We start from the raw sequence: 16,862 nt of genomic DNA, 5'->3' as shown, positions 1-16,862 counted from the left end.
ACTTGTACCAGGCTCAATACTGCAGTTCTCGCTCATGCAAAATGCTCATCTAAATCAGTGGGAGTTCTGAGGCTATAACATATAAGGATGGTAGCATGAGGTTTGTCATCTGTATTCTATAGTATGTCCTTTTTTCTTTGATCCTCTGTAAGAGCCAGATAAAAGTGTGCTGCTCTCACTGATTTAAAGGGAAGAATTTGGCGTGAAAGAGAGGACTCTGTCTCTCTCTCTCTCTTTGTGTAATCTTTGCTTTTTTTGCTTTGTTTATATCTGTTCTTTTTAGTCACTTTTATATGATGCTATTACAGAAGTTATTATTAATAAATTAATTAATAAGGCTGGAACCCCAATCCAATAAGGTACTGATGTCCATACACTTCCACTGGAATCCATGGGAATTGAGAAGTGAGTGTGCAACACACAGCAGGATCACCTGAAACAACTATAGTTTACAACAGTGGTTCTCAACCAGGGGTCTGGGGCCCCCTGGGGGGCCTCAAGCAGGTTTCACAGGGGCTGCCAAGCAGGCCAGCATTAGACTCGCTGGGGCTCAGGGCAGAAAGCTGAAGTCCCACCGCATGGGGCTGAAGCCCAGGTCCCTGAGCCCTGCCACCCAGGGCTGAAGCTGAAGCCTGGGCAACGTAGCTTCGTGGGGGCCTCTGTGGCATGGGGCCCCAGGCAATTGCCCGGCTTGCTACCCCCTAACGCCGGACCTGGCTTTTATATGCAGAAAACCAGTTATTGTGGCACTGGTGGGTCATGGAGTTATTATAGCATGTTGGGGGGCCTCCAAAAGAAAAAGGTTGAGAACCTCTGGTTTACAAGACTGCTGAAGTGCCTTTAATTTTGAGGCTTGTGATATTGCGACATGATGATGTAGTTTAAAGCCCAAAATTACAAATGCTGCAAAAGTTTGACAGCAGGCTTCATGGCACAAGCATTCCTTTTCACAAAACCATTAAAAATGGTAGGAAACCTAAGTATAACATGTACCAAACCCCCCAAATGAGCTACAATTAGAGGGGGCCAAGACTTGCGGTGGATTTGCTTTGCACAAACCTTAATTTAGTATAGATCCCTGAAGGATTTCTTTTGAATTTTGGGTTGGATACATCAAACAACTTAAAGCAAAACCGTCAACTATCACTTGGTTTCTCATTAAGATCATGTGAAACCAGGATGCATAGCCATAAATCCAGTTAGGATTTCTCACAATTAAGTCTTAGCAAATCTCTCAATGATCCTGTTCTTGATATTAAATTTCTAGTGCAACCCAAATCTAGGTGAGTTTTGCGTGACTTTGAGTTTTGCATTCATCAGTTGTTTCTCCAATGTGTTGTACATTACTTATAGTTCTTGCATGTGTGAAATACCACTACACAACTGATTGCAAAGCACATTCAAAACTGTGCAAAAGAACCAAGCCTATCAGATAAGTGGTAAATCTACATGGTGAACATGGATAGACAGGCTTACCTGCATTCCTAGCTCCAGCAAGCTTCTGGCTAAACACATGCCTTTCCTTTAAGAATTTAATATCCGTCTTAGTGTCCTTGTGGTATTACCATTTCCCCCCCAGCAGTAACAATTCAACAGTTCAGCAGAGCACAAAGTAGTCTAATCACCAGGCTTGATCTCTCGAATTGTTCTGCAAACTAACTTACAGGCTGAACAAACAAGGTCATCAATGAATAACCAAAAAAACAGTAACCACCTGTCTACCAACATGCATCTTCGCAGACACAGGATTCACTGCTAGTTTCAGCGGTTTTAAAGCACCAGTGACCAGCATCCAGTCTTTTAGTGCAGTGTTATATCCCATTGTCTATAACAACACCTCCTGACCTAATTCATGAAAAAAAAACAGACCTAATTTAAGTGGTTGAGAAAGGGAGAGTGAAGGTTGAGCTGGTGAAAAATTTTCCAACAGAACAGTTTTCATGCACAAAACATTTAATGGGAATGTATCAATTTAGTGAAAAAGTATTTGAAAATTTCATTTTGATAAGGTTGAAGCGCTCCATTCAACTTCAATGTGGTTGGTTCAATATTTCCAATTTGTACCTATAAACATGGAAACGACCTTTTTGAAGCGATATATATCCAAAAGGTCATTTCCATATTTCCAAAACTATTTTTCCCCCAGAAATTTTGTTTTGTAGGAAATTTTGAAGTTTGGACTTTTTGCTCCCAATCGGGATGAAAGGGACGTTTCGGAATGTCAGGATTCCTGGCAGAATGGAACTTCTGAGTGTCCCCCGGCCGCAGTTAAGAGCGAGGGGCTCGGGCAGTTTGCATGTCATCATGTTGGGTCTGGAAGGGGGGAATCTGGAGAGCCACCCCCTGTGGTTTCTTTACACTGGCTCAGCAAGCAGTAGAAGAAAAGGAGAAGCCGATCAGTGCTTCACACACTTCTCCTGCTCCTCGTGGCGTCTTGGACACACTCTTGAGGGTGTGGGGTTTTTTTTAATTGTTTTTATTTTTTTATTTTATTGCTTGCGCGCGCGCGCTCTCTCGCACTGTCTGCGAAGCGGATGCTGCTTTCCAGTCTGCTCTCTCCACCCCCTACCCCAATTCCTGGCAGGGCGCCAAGTGCAGGCGCAGCGCGTTGTGCATCTCAACGACTCCCCTCCGGTGACTGCACCTTCCAGGGAGCGCAGCAGCAGCAGCAGGGGGAGAGGGGAGGAAGAGAGGGTGCTATCACCACAACCCACCGCCAAATAAATCCAAGGGGGAGACAGCAATGGCAGCAGGATGCAATATCTGCCATAGCCCCGGCGGCGTGTGACCGCCATGCAGGCGGCTCCGCTGGGCTGACGCGCTCTGTTCTTGCTGCCTCCCCCCGCGCCCAGCCCCTCTTCCCCCGCAGGCACAGAGCAGCTCCCCGGCTTGCGGGCGCACGCGGTAAGTGGAGCGAGGGGTGGGGGTCCCGGCTCGGGTCTGTGGAGCCGGCACATTCCCGCCGAGCCTCGCTGCGCGGTTGTGTGTGTGTGTGTGTGTGTGTGTGGTTGGGGGGGCAGGCTCCGCGTGGCTGCGAATGACCGGGGAGCCGAGCTCCCCTCCACCCGGGCATTGCTCAGAGGGAGTCCAGGCAACTGGGATCCAGAGAGAGGGGTCAACCCCCCCCCCCATCGCCCCCAGCTTCGGCCAAAGGCATCAGAAGCAAGGCAGAAGGGTGCCATGCCTGGAAGTGGAGGGCTCTGGATTTATAGGCGCTGCTGGTAGGTGATTATTTTGTCCTGTGTGTGACTTGTAGCTATTCGGAGGGGGTGAAGCAGAGGGTAGAGAGTTTAAATGGGAATTGCCCGAATGGGCAAGCAGCGGGGTGAGTAAAAGCAAACGCTGCTGCATAACTTATTTTAGCTTTATCCCTGCACATGCAGGTCTCATCAACAGCATACACCTTTGAGTGACAACAGCGTCCAGCCCCACCCTAAGCCCAGCAGCTAAAGTGGTCCTTTGATTTCTCTTGGTAGAGTTAACCTGGGTTACTGTCAATTATCCTGGGTTACTGTCAATTTCTGATTGGTAACAGGGTTCATATGAAGATATAGACGCGAGGCTCTAGGCTAGGGGAACTCTGATAAAATGAAATAAAACATATGGTTTGGACAAGGAAATGTTTTGGTGCCCTCAACAATGGTCTCTAGGAAGATGTTTGGTTTTCCAAACTCAAGAGACCCACTGAAGGCAAATAGAAAAATTGCACCTGTATGTATCTTCTCTCAAGGGATGACTTGATAAATACTTGGAAATCACCTAATTGTAGCACAGTTAGCAGGACTTTAGACAAGGGGTCTGTTGTTCATTGAGAGAGATTTGGGTATTGGGGAAAAAAGTAGTTTTGATCTTTTTTTTTTTCCTTTCTGAATCATGTGTTTCCCCAGAAAATTAGAAGAAGAAAACACATTCCCCCCCCCCCCAGTGGAAACTACATTTTAGCTGAAACGTAGTGAGAATTCCTAGTCTGTTCCAAACTGTGCTTAGAAACTAATACATAGTCCAGTGGGTTAATCATGGTGGTGGTAGCTCTACTGTGTTACTGACAATGTTTAAGTTTTTGAAATAAACAATGCAATAGAAAATAAAGCAATAGCATTGTGAAACTTATAATTTATCCATTTAATATCAATTTTAATCTATTTTAACATTTCCATTTTGGTGGCTTTTAAATAGTAAGTATACTAAGTAAGGAGTTTTAAATTAGAGAGATCTATAAAACCATTAACTAACATTGTCTTAGAGATATTCAGCAAGATTTCTGGTTAACATTTCTGTGCATTCTATAATGTATAGTAAACATAGTTTTAAGAGTTGCTTACCCAGTACATTTCTGTCAATACTGAGTTGATAGTTAGCCCTCATATTGGCTTGCCAACATGATGTTTTAACGTATCATATGAATATAGAATTAATGTATTTGCAGTCACCTTTCACGTCTGAGATACATATCTAAAATATAACTGAGGCTGATACACAAAAAAATAGTAGTTCTGTCCCTATTAACAGTCTTCTTCTAACTGATTTGACTATAAAATGCTCTTCAGTAGATCAGCTCCTGTAATCTTTATTCACATGGGTGAGATCTCTATGCATGAGCAGGAATTCACAGGATCTGTATGCATGAGCAGGTTGTATATTTCCATTTTTGTGTGTGCAGTCATTGATGATTTTGGCAAGTTATAACAAATCTGATAATTTTATGAAGGTTGAGTGGTTTAATACTTCTCAAGACCACATTAGTTTGGTGAATGTCTCTGTTTTTAATACTGTGAAATCACCAATAGCAGACAGCCTTAGAAAGGGAAAAAAGTGCATCAAGGAAATGATTTAGCCTTTATCGTGTTAATAATTTCCAGCCAGCATGCTTTTAAGTATTTCATTTTAAATTACAGGAAACAATCAGTGATTACATGTACCAGCAAAATGTTTAATAATAAAAAGATACAATCTGTAGTAGTCTAAAAGTAAAGTGTTGATGCTTCATTTAGGACCAATGGTGAGGGAGAAGATGAAAGGTCAGAAGCCTTTTTTATCCATTGAGAGAGGGAGGGGAAAGTCAGTTGATTGATTAGCCATTTTTCTTGAAATTGGAATTAACTGAGTAGTGCAGTATAAATCAGCTATCATAGTCAATACATGTGGGATTTTAAGGATATAGTGGGATTAATTTATTATTATAAAGGTATGCTATAACCACTGAGTTCATGGAAGGGCAGTGCTGTCTAGTGAGAGTGCTCCTTTTTCATTAATACATCTCTTAAGTAAAGAAAAGCATATCTGAAATTTAATTCCAGCAATAAACTGAACAATACACATTATTTTATAATTTCCCGTAGTAATCTATTAATATTTTACTTATTATGAAACATGGATTGGTTGGGGTGTGATGTTTGTACAACTCACTGCTGAATGGATAACTTGATGCTTAGTCTTCAGTTCTCTTATTAATAATCTAATTATAGGAAGAGGCTGGAAAGAATATTGAATGAAGAGTTGTTCCCAGTGGACTTGGAGAGGAAGTCACTTTAAAGTAGAACAATATTTTAACCATTCTGGCCATAACTTTTTACCCACAATCAGGGCCAGATTTTCAAAACAGCTCTGCTCCGATTTTAGCACCAAAATAAATGGCCAGATTTTCAAAAGAATTCCTCATGTTAGGTTCCGAGCTCTTTCTCTCTCTCTCTTTTTTATTTTTAAGCATGGCCGTAAGTGCCACAGTCCGAGCTCCTCAGTGCGGCACAGAATTTGGCTCCAATTTGTGGGTGCTAAACTCTTGAAAAACTGCCCCTGAGCTCTTTTGAAAATCTGATCCCACAGTTGTAATCAATTTTCCCCCCTTACTAATGTGTATTCTGGAGGAGACTCTTTTTTTTAACGGCAGGTAGAATTGTAGGAGTAAAATATAGCAGCTGTAAAGAAAGCCAGTAAAAGTATTTAAATTTTTTATGTGGAAAGCCAGCAGATTTAATGTTCTATAGCTATACCATAAATGCTTATGAAAAAGTATTAGAATTGTAATAGAAAATGTAAGTAGCACTTAATCGCTGAACAAAAATAATAGATAATGAGAAAAAATAGCCTTTTCCTGCTTTAACCATACATTTGGGGAAATGTTGTAAAGGATAGTAATTGGAAAAAAAATAGATTGAGCCAGATCCTGAAACAATGCCAATTTATACCAACAAAGGTTCTGGTCTAGTTTGAGTTTTCTTCGCTTTAGAGCAGTGGTTTTCAACCTTTTTCATTTGGGGACTCCTAAAAAGTTTCGAATGGAGGTGCGGATCCCTTTAGAAATCTTAGACATAGTCTGTGGACCCCAGGGGTCTGCAGACCCCAAGTTGAAAATCACTTCTTTAGAGCATCAGTTTTCCTAGTTAATGAACTAGCAAAAACAAAAAAGGTGTGGCACCTCTGAAGAACAAAACTGAGTATTTTCATAGAATATCAGGGTTGGAAGGGACCTCAGAAGGTCATCTAGTCCAACCCCCTCCTCAAAGCAGGACCAATCCCCAATTTTTGCCCCAGATCCCTAAATAGCCCCCTCAAGGATTGAACTCACAACCCTGGGTTTAGCAGGCCAATGCTCAAACTACTGAGCTATCGCTCCCCCTGCATAATAGGAAAGCTTTAGAAGTTATGGAACAGATTCTGATCTCAATTATCCCCCTGTAAATCACAGTGAGGTCTACTGTGAAGTTACTCTACATTTATACCAATGTAAGTGAGTTCAGAACCCAGCCTTACATAGGGAGAACTAGCATAGTTACATTAGAAGTAAAGCGATTGGGTCATATTTTGATCTCATTGAAACCAGTTTTAAACTGATTTAACACCATTATCTTCAGGCCAGTTTCTTCTGGTTTACACTCATGTAAGTAAGATCAGGAATTATTTCAAAACTCCTGGTCACAATGACTTGATCCATGTATACTCTTTTTTTTTTTAAGGTTGTATTAATGTTTGCTGAATGACTAGAAATGATAATTATCTGCCTACATCTGTGGTCCAGTAATTAATCAGAACTCACTGACACTATGCACAAAGAATAGAAATGAAAATTCCTTACTGCATGTCTGGAAGTATGTCCTCTGTGGGGTGTTTGCTTTTTCTATGACTTCTTAGTGGCATGAAGATTAATTAGCTAATGCTCTTTGAAGATGAAAAATGTAATGTTAAGATAACTATAATGCAGAATTATTGTTATTAGTTTTTATTAAGGGAAACTGGTTGTATAGTCACTAGTTTGAAGATCAGAATTTAACATTGTCTACAGATGATTGTTAAAGGATGTTTAAATTGTGTATTGAAGTGTGTGCAGAGTGGCCGGTTAATGTCTGATTCTGTGGAGGACCATTAATAAGGACCATCTTGTTTCTAAACCATCTGGTGCTTTTGGAATTTGTGTGTATGGCATGGGGGTAGAATGGAGTTGAAAGGGGGAATTGTGGTGTAAGGTAAGGTCTTGTTATTGTTCCTTTAAACCACCATGCAAATACATTTGCATTTAGAATTTTCAGGCAAGCCAAAATGTAGGACTAGTACTGAATAGTAAATGAAATCTGACAGCTAAATCAGGACATGACACATAAGGATCTTGAGATTTCCTTACTAGAATAATCTTTCTGAAAAATTTTGCTTGGAATGAATATAGTCCTGGTTAAAAGCTAGTTCAAAACAATGGCAGGTGGAAAAAAATGAGGCTGGAATTTGATTCTGTTTAAAATCTTTCTCCACTTCAAAGGTGTTTACACCTTTGTTTCCTTTCCTGTCTGAAAAATGGGGGTAATAATACTGACCTCTGTGGCAAAGCACTTTGAGATCTACTGATGAAAAGCAATATATACGTGCTGCATAGTTTTATTTGTTTGTTTATTTATTATTACCTTGTGATGGCTGGAAGATTCACAAAGGTTGTAGGAATAAAGACCCATCTTTGCTCATCAGACAGTCATATAGTGCAGGCAGCCACAGTGCACTCCTTTGTGTTGATCAGGATGAAACTCAATCTGCCTGAGAGACTGAAAGATGATTTGAACCTTATTTTGATTAGTGAGAGATACTATATATCACTGCATAAAATCTCTTACTCTGCATGTGTGCACAAATGAAGCAGCAGATTTTATGGGAAACTTGGTGGTGTAACTCCTAGATAAGAATAATGTTTCTTGGCAGTCTTGCCACCATCATGCAAAAACCAAGATGGTGACACTAAAAAGGGTCCGTTTTGCTCTTTCATGCTCAGAACTTCAGTCTGCAGATATTTCCATTGAGAAACAACATAGAGAGACCTGAAGTGAACTGAAGGGTAGAAATAAAGGCACAAAAAGAACATTTAAGGAAAATTAACACACATACTTAATGTGAGGGAATACCCTGGGAAATAATAGTGCTGAAAGAGTCCTGAGGGTTATAACAGAGAACAAATTAGACATGAGTTTGCAATACAGTACGGTGGCAAAACATGCTAATGCAATTATCCACCATATCATTATTATGAACCGGGGGGACAACAGGCTCTACGGGTTTTGAGTGGATGCATTTGGGACGCTGTATTAAATTCAGAGCACTTAGAGATACTAGTAAATTGAAGGCATTTGAAGAAAGATCAATACCACTGGTTAGGGGACTGAAGGGACTGATTTATGAGGAAAGATTAAAAAATGAATCTGTATAGATTGACTAAGAGGTGATTGAGTGGAGGCAGGGACTTAACAGTTTACAGTTTTGGGTATAGATACTAAAAATAGAGAAATTATTTAGCATTGTATAAGGGGGTATAATTAAGATTAATGGGCTAAAAAAGAAAATGTAACTTGAATGTCAGAAAAGCTTCCAGACATGGTAATTATTCAGCTGTGGAATAGTCTTCTGAGGGAAGTGGTGGTAACCTCCTTGCTTGGGATATTTAAAAGTAAACTGCATACAAGTCCGGGAAATATACTGTAGGTAATAATAGAATCCTATGTAATGTCACTCCTGGCTAGGTCATCTTTGGGGATTGAGCTGGAGACTCTGCATCTAAAAGCATAAGCCTCTACTGCTTGAACTAAGTGACCAGATTCACTAGCTTAGAGGGAGTAGTAGACTCAAACATCAATAGGTGGTCTAAGCAGAGACAGGGTGTCATAATGCATTAGCATGGGCAACACTTGCAGAAGGAGGGAGATAGAAGGGATGAACAAATAGATATTTTCTATATCTAACTCCTAATGTCCTATAACTCAACAAATGTATGTTTGCTTATATAGCTGGCAATTGAAATGGGTGTCATTACTCCATATAACAAATATTGCCTCATCATGTGTCCCCATTTGGTTTTCATGGGTGGGAGGAAGGGGAAGAGAAGATGCTATATAATGAATGGTTATTGCAGGTCAGGATTGAGATACTCAGTGATTCTATTATATCCTTTGCCCCAAGTAGAATTCTACCACCTGAAGAAAATCTAGAAAGTAACTGTTTCTTGAGCATCTTACTCCTTCAAGTTCCAGCCAGTAGTGGCAAAAGAAGCTGGGTGTTGCTGTTGGATGATACCTTTTCCTTTGTCGATTCCTTTATAAATTAATCTTTGTACACTTGCTGAAACTTGAGAAGCAACTTTAATAGATTCAGAGATTCCAAGGCCAGAAGGGCCTACTGTGATCATCTAGTCCGATTTCCTGTAAAACACAGGCCACAGAACTTCTCCAAAATAATTCCTGGAGCAGATATTTTGGAAAAATATCCAAACTTGATTTAAAAATTGTCAGTGACTGAGAATCCTCCATGACCTTTGCAAATTGGTCCAGTGGTTCTTTACTTTCATGGTTAAAAATTTACACCATATTTCCAGTCTGAATTTCAACCTCCAGCCATTGGATCACGTTATACCTTCTCTGCTAGATTGAGGAGGCCATTATTAAGTATTTGTTCCATATATAGATAGACTGTATAGACTCCACCCCAGTTTTACAGAACCAGAGGTTTTGAAATGTCAGTTAAGAATCCAAAGGTTGGATCCAATCTTTTTGAGCTTTGTCTATATGGACAAAATTGGCTTTACATTATGCTTCTGAAATTCTCTAATTTATATAATCCGACTCTGAGTCAGTTTTCCACTGCACAACTTGTCCTTTTATTATTATTATCATCAAATAATTACTCTGGGTAGACATGCTCTTAAGTGTTTGTTTGTATTTGACTTTGTTTTATATTAGACTTTGCTATATCTCTTTTTTGCATGCCTTACTGGAGAATTTGTTGATTCTGCTCCAGGATAATTTTATGACCACTAATCTTGTGTACAGTTATGCATGCAAGATAACAAGCTAAGGGTAATTGGAGTATATTATTTCAGTGTGTAAAATAATTGTCATGTGGTCAAGAAGGAAATTTTCCATTTCGTGTACAGCATTGCACAACTTGTTGGACACATTGTGGGTTTCTTTAAATTTTTCTGAAGCCTCAGGATTGGCCCTGCCCGAGACAGGATACCAGACTTATATTGGTCTCATCTGATATAGCAATTTGTATATTCCTGTGTCTTATGCTATTTTAGAGGCAATTTTTTTGCATTGGTAATATGCTGTTATCTGTCTTGCCCACTGTCTACTTTTATTAAGTCAAGTGGATTCAGCTTCCTTTCTTGGGAGTATTCACAGCTGATGCTGGGAAAGGTACTTGAATTGTGGAATTGATATCACCTTGGTACGACTTACTCTACCCCAGATGTTGAAGTTAAGTGGCTCCCATTTTGTTCGGTCTTGTGAAGATTTCTAGTACTCATGAGTTCTAATCCCATCTCTCTAACAGATTTACTCTGTGCAATGAGATTCTGATACCCTTACTCATGTTGGGTAGCACTTTACTTCACAAGTGGTCTCTTTGACTTCAGTGCAGCCAACTGAGAAATAAGATACTATTCAATATGAGTAAGAATATCAGAATATGCCTTTTAAGATATCTGAATCTGGCCCTTAAGTTGGTCCAATAAACGATATTATGTCACCCACCTTGTCTCTTTTATATCCCGGAGCCGGCATGGATACAACACTGCATGCAATTTTCCTACCCAACAGGAGTGCTTTAGGATTAATCAATGAATATTTGCACAGAACTTCAATAATGTAAAGAGCTAAGTGTTTGTCTCTTTCCATGCCATAATTACCCCTTCCCTTGTCCCTTTTGTAACATTCTGTCTGCATTAGTATCTGATACTTTCCCTTTTATATAATTTAACAGACAATGCATGCAGAGTGGATTCCTTCTTTGCTGATTATTTATTCTGGATCTCAGGGCTCTTAGCTGAGGAAAACATATACAGGTCTCTAGGAATGGAAGGGGAAATCATCCAATTTAGAGAGGTCATATTGTAACATCTGAATAAATTGCACACCAATGTTGCGCTTTTACAAAAACATCTAGTTTCCCATGAACATTTGAAATTCTAAAGAGTCTAAGCAGACAGGGTTTTACCTTTCATCTGCCTGCTTAGGTTATGAGGAGGTGCTTATTCTCACACACACTTTCGTAACTCTCTCATCCCAGTGACGGGCTGGTGAATGCTTAGGCGTAAGTATTCCCCTACTGTGGTCTAGCTTGATTGTTTTGGGTTGTTTTTTTTTTTAATAGTTTTTCTAGTTAAAGGAATATCAAATTTTATAGTGACAAGATGAAAATCACTAGTATTCACACCGATCTCCCTTTGCTGCGTATTCATGTGAGGAATTTGGAGGGTTCCATGGCCTGAGTTATGCAGAAGGTCTGACTGGAAGATCATAATGCCCTTAAAATCTATGAATCTATGAAAGCATGAACAATTATATAGATCTACTAACGTTACTCATAATTGCCTTGTTGAGCCTGGACTGCAAGGTTTATGGAGCATTCTGTGTCCAATCACTGGAGGCTACTGTCTGGATTATGATTTTCATATTCAGAGTCACAGTTTCAGGTGTGGAAACAGAGATGCTTGAACCCAGGTCCTCTTCTAATCACTCCACACTTGTTTATTTTTCAGTTTTGCATTATAGATATGCTTTTATTATAGAGTGAGAATACAGTTCCATTGAGAATTTTTTTCATCAGTCAGTATTAGCATGTCCTTTTAGAAGGACAGTAGAAGAACCATGTAAACATTTTGCATTTGAATGCTCTTGACCAAATTCTGTGCTGCCTTGCACCCTATATAATCCCATTGACTTCAGTGGAATTTGATGAAATCTAAATCAGTGCAGAACATGCTCTGAGGCTAGATGTTGCCTGTGCTGTGCTGGTGCACTTGGTGGGAAGAGAGAGGTGGGGGTCTGCTACTCTGCTGATTCATTCACTAGCAACTCCAGAGGAGCATTTTTGGGCCCCAGCCAGCTAGTGTGCATGCCGCCATCACCAGTGTATGCTAAATGGGGCACACACTGCTCCTTTTCATAACAGTGGTGAAATGCAGCCCACTGCACATCTGGTGTATTCTTCCTAGTCTTTCAGGATCCCCAGAGCAGTGGACACATGTAATAGAGATCCTGCTGTTCCTCACTGCACTTACCAGGGAAGGATATGGCCCATAGGCAGCGCCAAAAGGAAATGACACATCTTTAAAATTTGGTAAGCAGAGACTGGGGTTTATACTCATTTTCACTGCTCAGCGATACACAGACAGAAGGGGCTGCATGGTCTAGTGTGTTAATACAGCCTTCCATCCTGGGATTATCTATGCAAATTCACACTTAGATAGCAAGGAGCTATGAGTTAATATGGTCTTAGTTGCGGGGGGGGGGGGGAGGGAGGTGGACATTTGTCCATATAAAACCACCTTACGACTGGCAGCCAATGTTCCAGGAAAAACCCTACATTGGAACTATAGGGGGGTTGCGGGTTGGGAGAACCAAGGTTCACTTGTAGAGCTTAGTATGTGTAGGGTGTATTTTTGGTATGTATGTGTATTTTTAGGCAGTGTGGCTTAGTGAGCTGAGACTGAAGAGACCAGGGTTCTATTCTGGCTCTGACACTGGCTTGCTGGGTGAGCTTGGGCAAGTCACTTCACCTCTCTGTGCCTCAGTTGCCCCATTTGTGAAATGGTAATAATGATACTGATCTCCTGTATAAACTTCTTTTAAAATCTACTGATGACAAGCACCGTATAAGAGCTAGCTATTGTATGTGGGATGCTGGCACAACACCTGTTTGTGCTGCCACTAGCTCTAACTATTGTTACTCTGTTCCTGGGCACCAAAGTCACATGCCCACATGTAAGTAAATAACTCACAGACTTTAGGCTTGATGTTTAACTACATCATATCTGCCAAGCTGTGTTTTGTACATTCTCCTGTCTGCATCTATGAATAGGGCAGTAACACAGTTACAGAGTAGCAGCCGTGTTAGTCTGTATCCGCAAAAAGAACAGGAGGACTTGTGGCACCTTAGAGACTAACACATTTAACAGTGAATGTTGTTAACCTGGCAGAGTGAAGAACAGGAAATACAATGGAATTAGTGTATTTTGGAGAAAATGGTGACATATCAGAGGTACAGTATGCTGTGCTGAAACAAGGTGAAAGCATAATGTGACTGGGCAATTGTCGTGCTATAAAAAGTCTGGGACAACTTTTGAAGAAAGAGATAATTGCTGGTTGAGCTTTAACAAGCAGCCCTGTGTTTTGTTGACTCTATAACAAAACCCATATTTTCCTTCTTTGAAAACATAGTAAAAAGCCTTAGGCATAGTAGTGACACAGGTTCCTTAGAGAGACTTCAGAACAGCAGTCAGTTAAAATTTTCATTTATTTCCCTTGCTTATTAACAAGAATCCATTTATAGTCCTGAGGGTGTTGGTATGCAGCCTCTCTGAATTGTTGATATGCTCTGCATTGCTGATGTTGCTGGAGATGTGTGTAGTTTAATTCCGAAGCTGCTAAGAAAGATTTTAATGGGCTGGGGGACACAAGTGCTGTGTTGTATAGGTGCTGAGAAAGCACAGGAGTTGGGGTAATCTGAATATATGCTGTGAAGTATTAGTCTCACTCTGTAGAGTAGTACCTCTGTATTTAGAATATCTAAGTGCATTATTCAATTTCTGTGACCTTAAGCAGAACTGTGCGCTCTCTCTTTTTGATTGCTTATGTTGGAAATTCTGCTACCTGGTGCCACAAGCACTGGTTGCTGCTGCTCATCTTGTTTTATTTCCTAGTAATTCACTTCTTTCCATTCGAGACTTGTAGATGACTTTAGTAAGGTTTTGTTCTTTTTGGCTATATTTATCTGTTGTCAATTTTATATAGAAATATAAATTATAACACCATGTGAATTAGGATGCCAGGTCAGCCTTAGGTCAAATTAGGCCTGAATAAAGACTGGGAGTGGTTGGGTCATTACAAAACCTAAACCTAATTTCCCACATACTAATTTCCCCCTACTGTTACTCACACCTTCTTGTCAACTGTTTTTGAAATGGGCCACTCTCATTACCACTGCAAAAGTGATTTTTCCTCCCTTGGTATCCTCCTGTTAATTGAATTGTCTCGTTAGACTGACCTCCCACTTGGTAAGGCAACTCCCATCCTTTCATGTGCTGTGTATTTATACCTGCTACTGTATTTTCCACTCCATGCATCTGACGAAGGTGGTTCTAGCCCATGAAAGCTTATGCCCAAATAAGTTTGTTAGTCTCTAAGGTGCCACAAGGACTCCTCGTTGTTTTTGCTGATACAGACTAACATGGCTACCACTCTGCAACTTGTTAGGGATTGTCTTCAATAGACTCTTGTACTTCAAGATATTTAGCAAGTTTGTAAAGGCTAGTCTGGACACTGCCCACCCGTTTGATCCAGTTTTTTCTTTATCCTATGCTGATCCTAGGGGTAAAAAACAACTATTTGTAGCCTTGAGGAAACATGTGGATAGTGTCCAAGCTAGTATTTACAAACATGTGACCTAGAGCTGGTTGGGAACCAGATTTATCATTTCACAGGTAATTCCGTGACTCAAAAAAAATTTCCATTCTGAAACGGGTGGGGGGGAGTTAAAATTTCCCGCAAAAAGATATTCCGAAACCAATTAGGTTTTGGTCAGTTAAAACATTTCATTCTTATTTTAACCATTTTAAACTTAAAAACAAAAAAATTATATACAAAACAATGAATTTCATTTCAGATGACACCACACGATCCACTGTCTACAGCCAAGCTCTACGATACAACTGCATTTCTCCAACCCCTCAGACAGAGACAAACACCTGCAAGATCTCTATCATTTCATTTTGAACAGTTTGTTTGAAACAAAAAATAAAACCGTTCTGTTTTGAAATTATGGAAATCCTTTGTTTTGTTTTTTTCTGAACAAACTTTTGTCAAAATTGAGACATCTTGAAATGTTTTGGCTTAGATGAAAACAGCACTTTTTTTGTCAAAAAACTGTTTTGATGAAAAATTTTCTGACCAGCTCCAGTAATAACTACAATTGTTGTGTGGTGTGTGGTTGCTGGTGAGTATTTGCTTCAGGTTGGGGGGCTGTCTGTAAGCAAGGAGTGGCCTGTCTCCCAAGATCTGTGAGAGTGATGGGTCGTCCTTCAGGATAGGTTGTAGATCCTTGATGATGGGTTGGAGAGGTTTTAGTTGGGGGCTGAAGGTGATGGCTAGTGGCGTTCTGTTATTTTCTTTGTTGGGCCTATCCTGTAGTAGGTAACTTCTGGGTACTCTTCTGGCTCTGTCAATCTGTTTCTTCACTTCAGCAGGTGGATATTGTAGTTGTAAGAATGCTTGATAGAGATCTTGTAGGTGTTTGTCTCTGTCTGAGGGGTTGTATCGTAGAGCTTGGCTGTAGACAGTGGATCGTGTGGTGTGGTCTGGATGAAAGCTGGAGGCATGTAGGTAAGTATAGCCGTCAGTAGGTTTCCGGTATAGGGTGGTGTTTATGTGACCATCGCTTATTAGCACTGTAGTGTGCAGGAAGTGGATCTTTTGTGTGGACTGGTCCAGGCTGAGGTTGATGGTGGAAATCATCATGGATTTTGTTGAAATCATGATGGAATTCCTCAAGGTCTTCTTTTCCATGGGTCCAGATGATGAAGATGTCATCAATGTAGCGCAAGTAGAGTAGGGGCATTAGGGGACGAGAGCTGAGGAAGTGTTGTTCTAAGTCAGCTATAAAAATGTTGGCATACTGTGGGGCCATACCCATTGCAGTGCTGCTGATTTGAAGGTATACATTGTCCCCAAATGTGAAATAGTTATGGGTGAGGACAAAGTCACTGAAGGATGACCCATCACTCTCACAGATCTTGGGAGACAGGCCAGTCCTTGCTTACAGACAGCCCCCCAACCTGAAGCAAATACTCACCAGCAACCACACACCACACAACAATTGTAGTTATTACTGGAGCTGGTCAGAAAATTTTTCATCAAAACAGTTTTTTGACAAAAAAAGTGCTGTTTTCATCTAAGCCAAAACATTTCAAGATGTCTCAATTTTGACAACACAACAGAACCACTAACCCAGGAACCTATCTTTGCAACAAAGCCCGTTGCCAACTGTCCCCACATATCTATTCAGGGGACACCATCATAGGGCCTTATCACATCAGCCACATGATCAGAGGCTTGTTCAGTGTGATATATGCCATCGTGCCAGCAATGCCCCTCTGCCATGTACATTGGTCAAACCGGACAGTCTCTACATAAAAGAATAAATGGACACAAATCAGACGTCAAGAATTATAACATTCAAAAACCAGTTGGAGAACACTTCAATCTCTCTGGTCACTCGATTATGGACCTAAAAGTGGCAATTCTTCAACAAAAAAACTTCAAAAACAGACTCCAACGAGAGACTGCTGAATTGGAATTCATTTGCAAACTGGACACCATTACATTAGGCTTGAATAAAGA

The 16,862-nt window shown here is 40.4% G+C and overlaps 1 protein-coding gene across 2 annotated transcripts in view; it reads left to right on the top strand.

The window, feature by feature from the left end:
- The first annotated feature begins 2,536 nt into the window (after positions 1 to 2,536).
- PRR5 (proline rich 5) overlaps positions 2,537 to 16,862 on the top strand; it is a 128,141-nt gene continuing 113,815 nt past the window's right edge. The window contains exon 1 of one of the 2 annotated variants that reach the window (XM_074936598.1): positions 2,537 to 2,904. The gene's annotated coding sequence lies outside the window, so the exon portion shown is untranslated. The remainder of the gene's footprint in view (positions 2,905 to 16,862) is intronic. The other variant, XM_074936613.1, reaches the window with a different exon arrangement.

The sequence above is a fragment of the Natator depressus genome, chromosome 1, assembly GCF_965152275.1.
Source record: "Natator depressus isolate rNatDep1 chromosome 1, rNatDep2.hap1, whole genome shotgun sequence".
Classification (NCBI taxonomy): domain Eukaryota; kingdom Metazoa; phylum Chordata; order Testudines; family Cheloniidae; genus Natator; species Natator depressus.
This window is presented reverse-complemented; position numbering and strand designations above follow the sequence as displayed.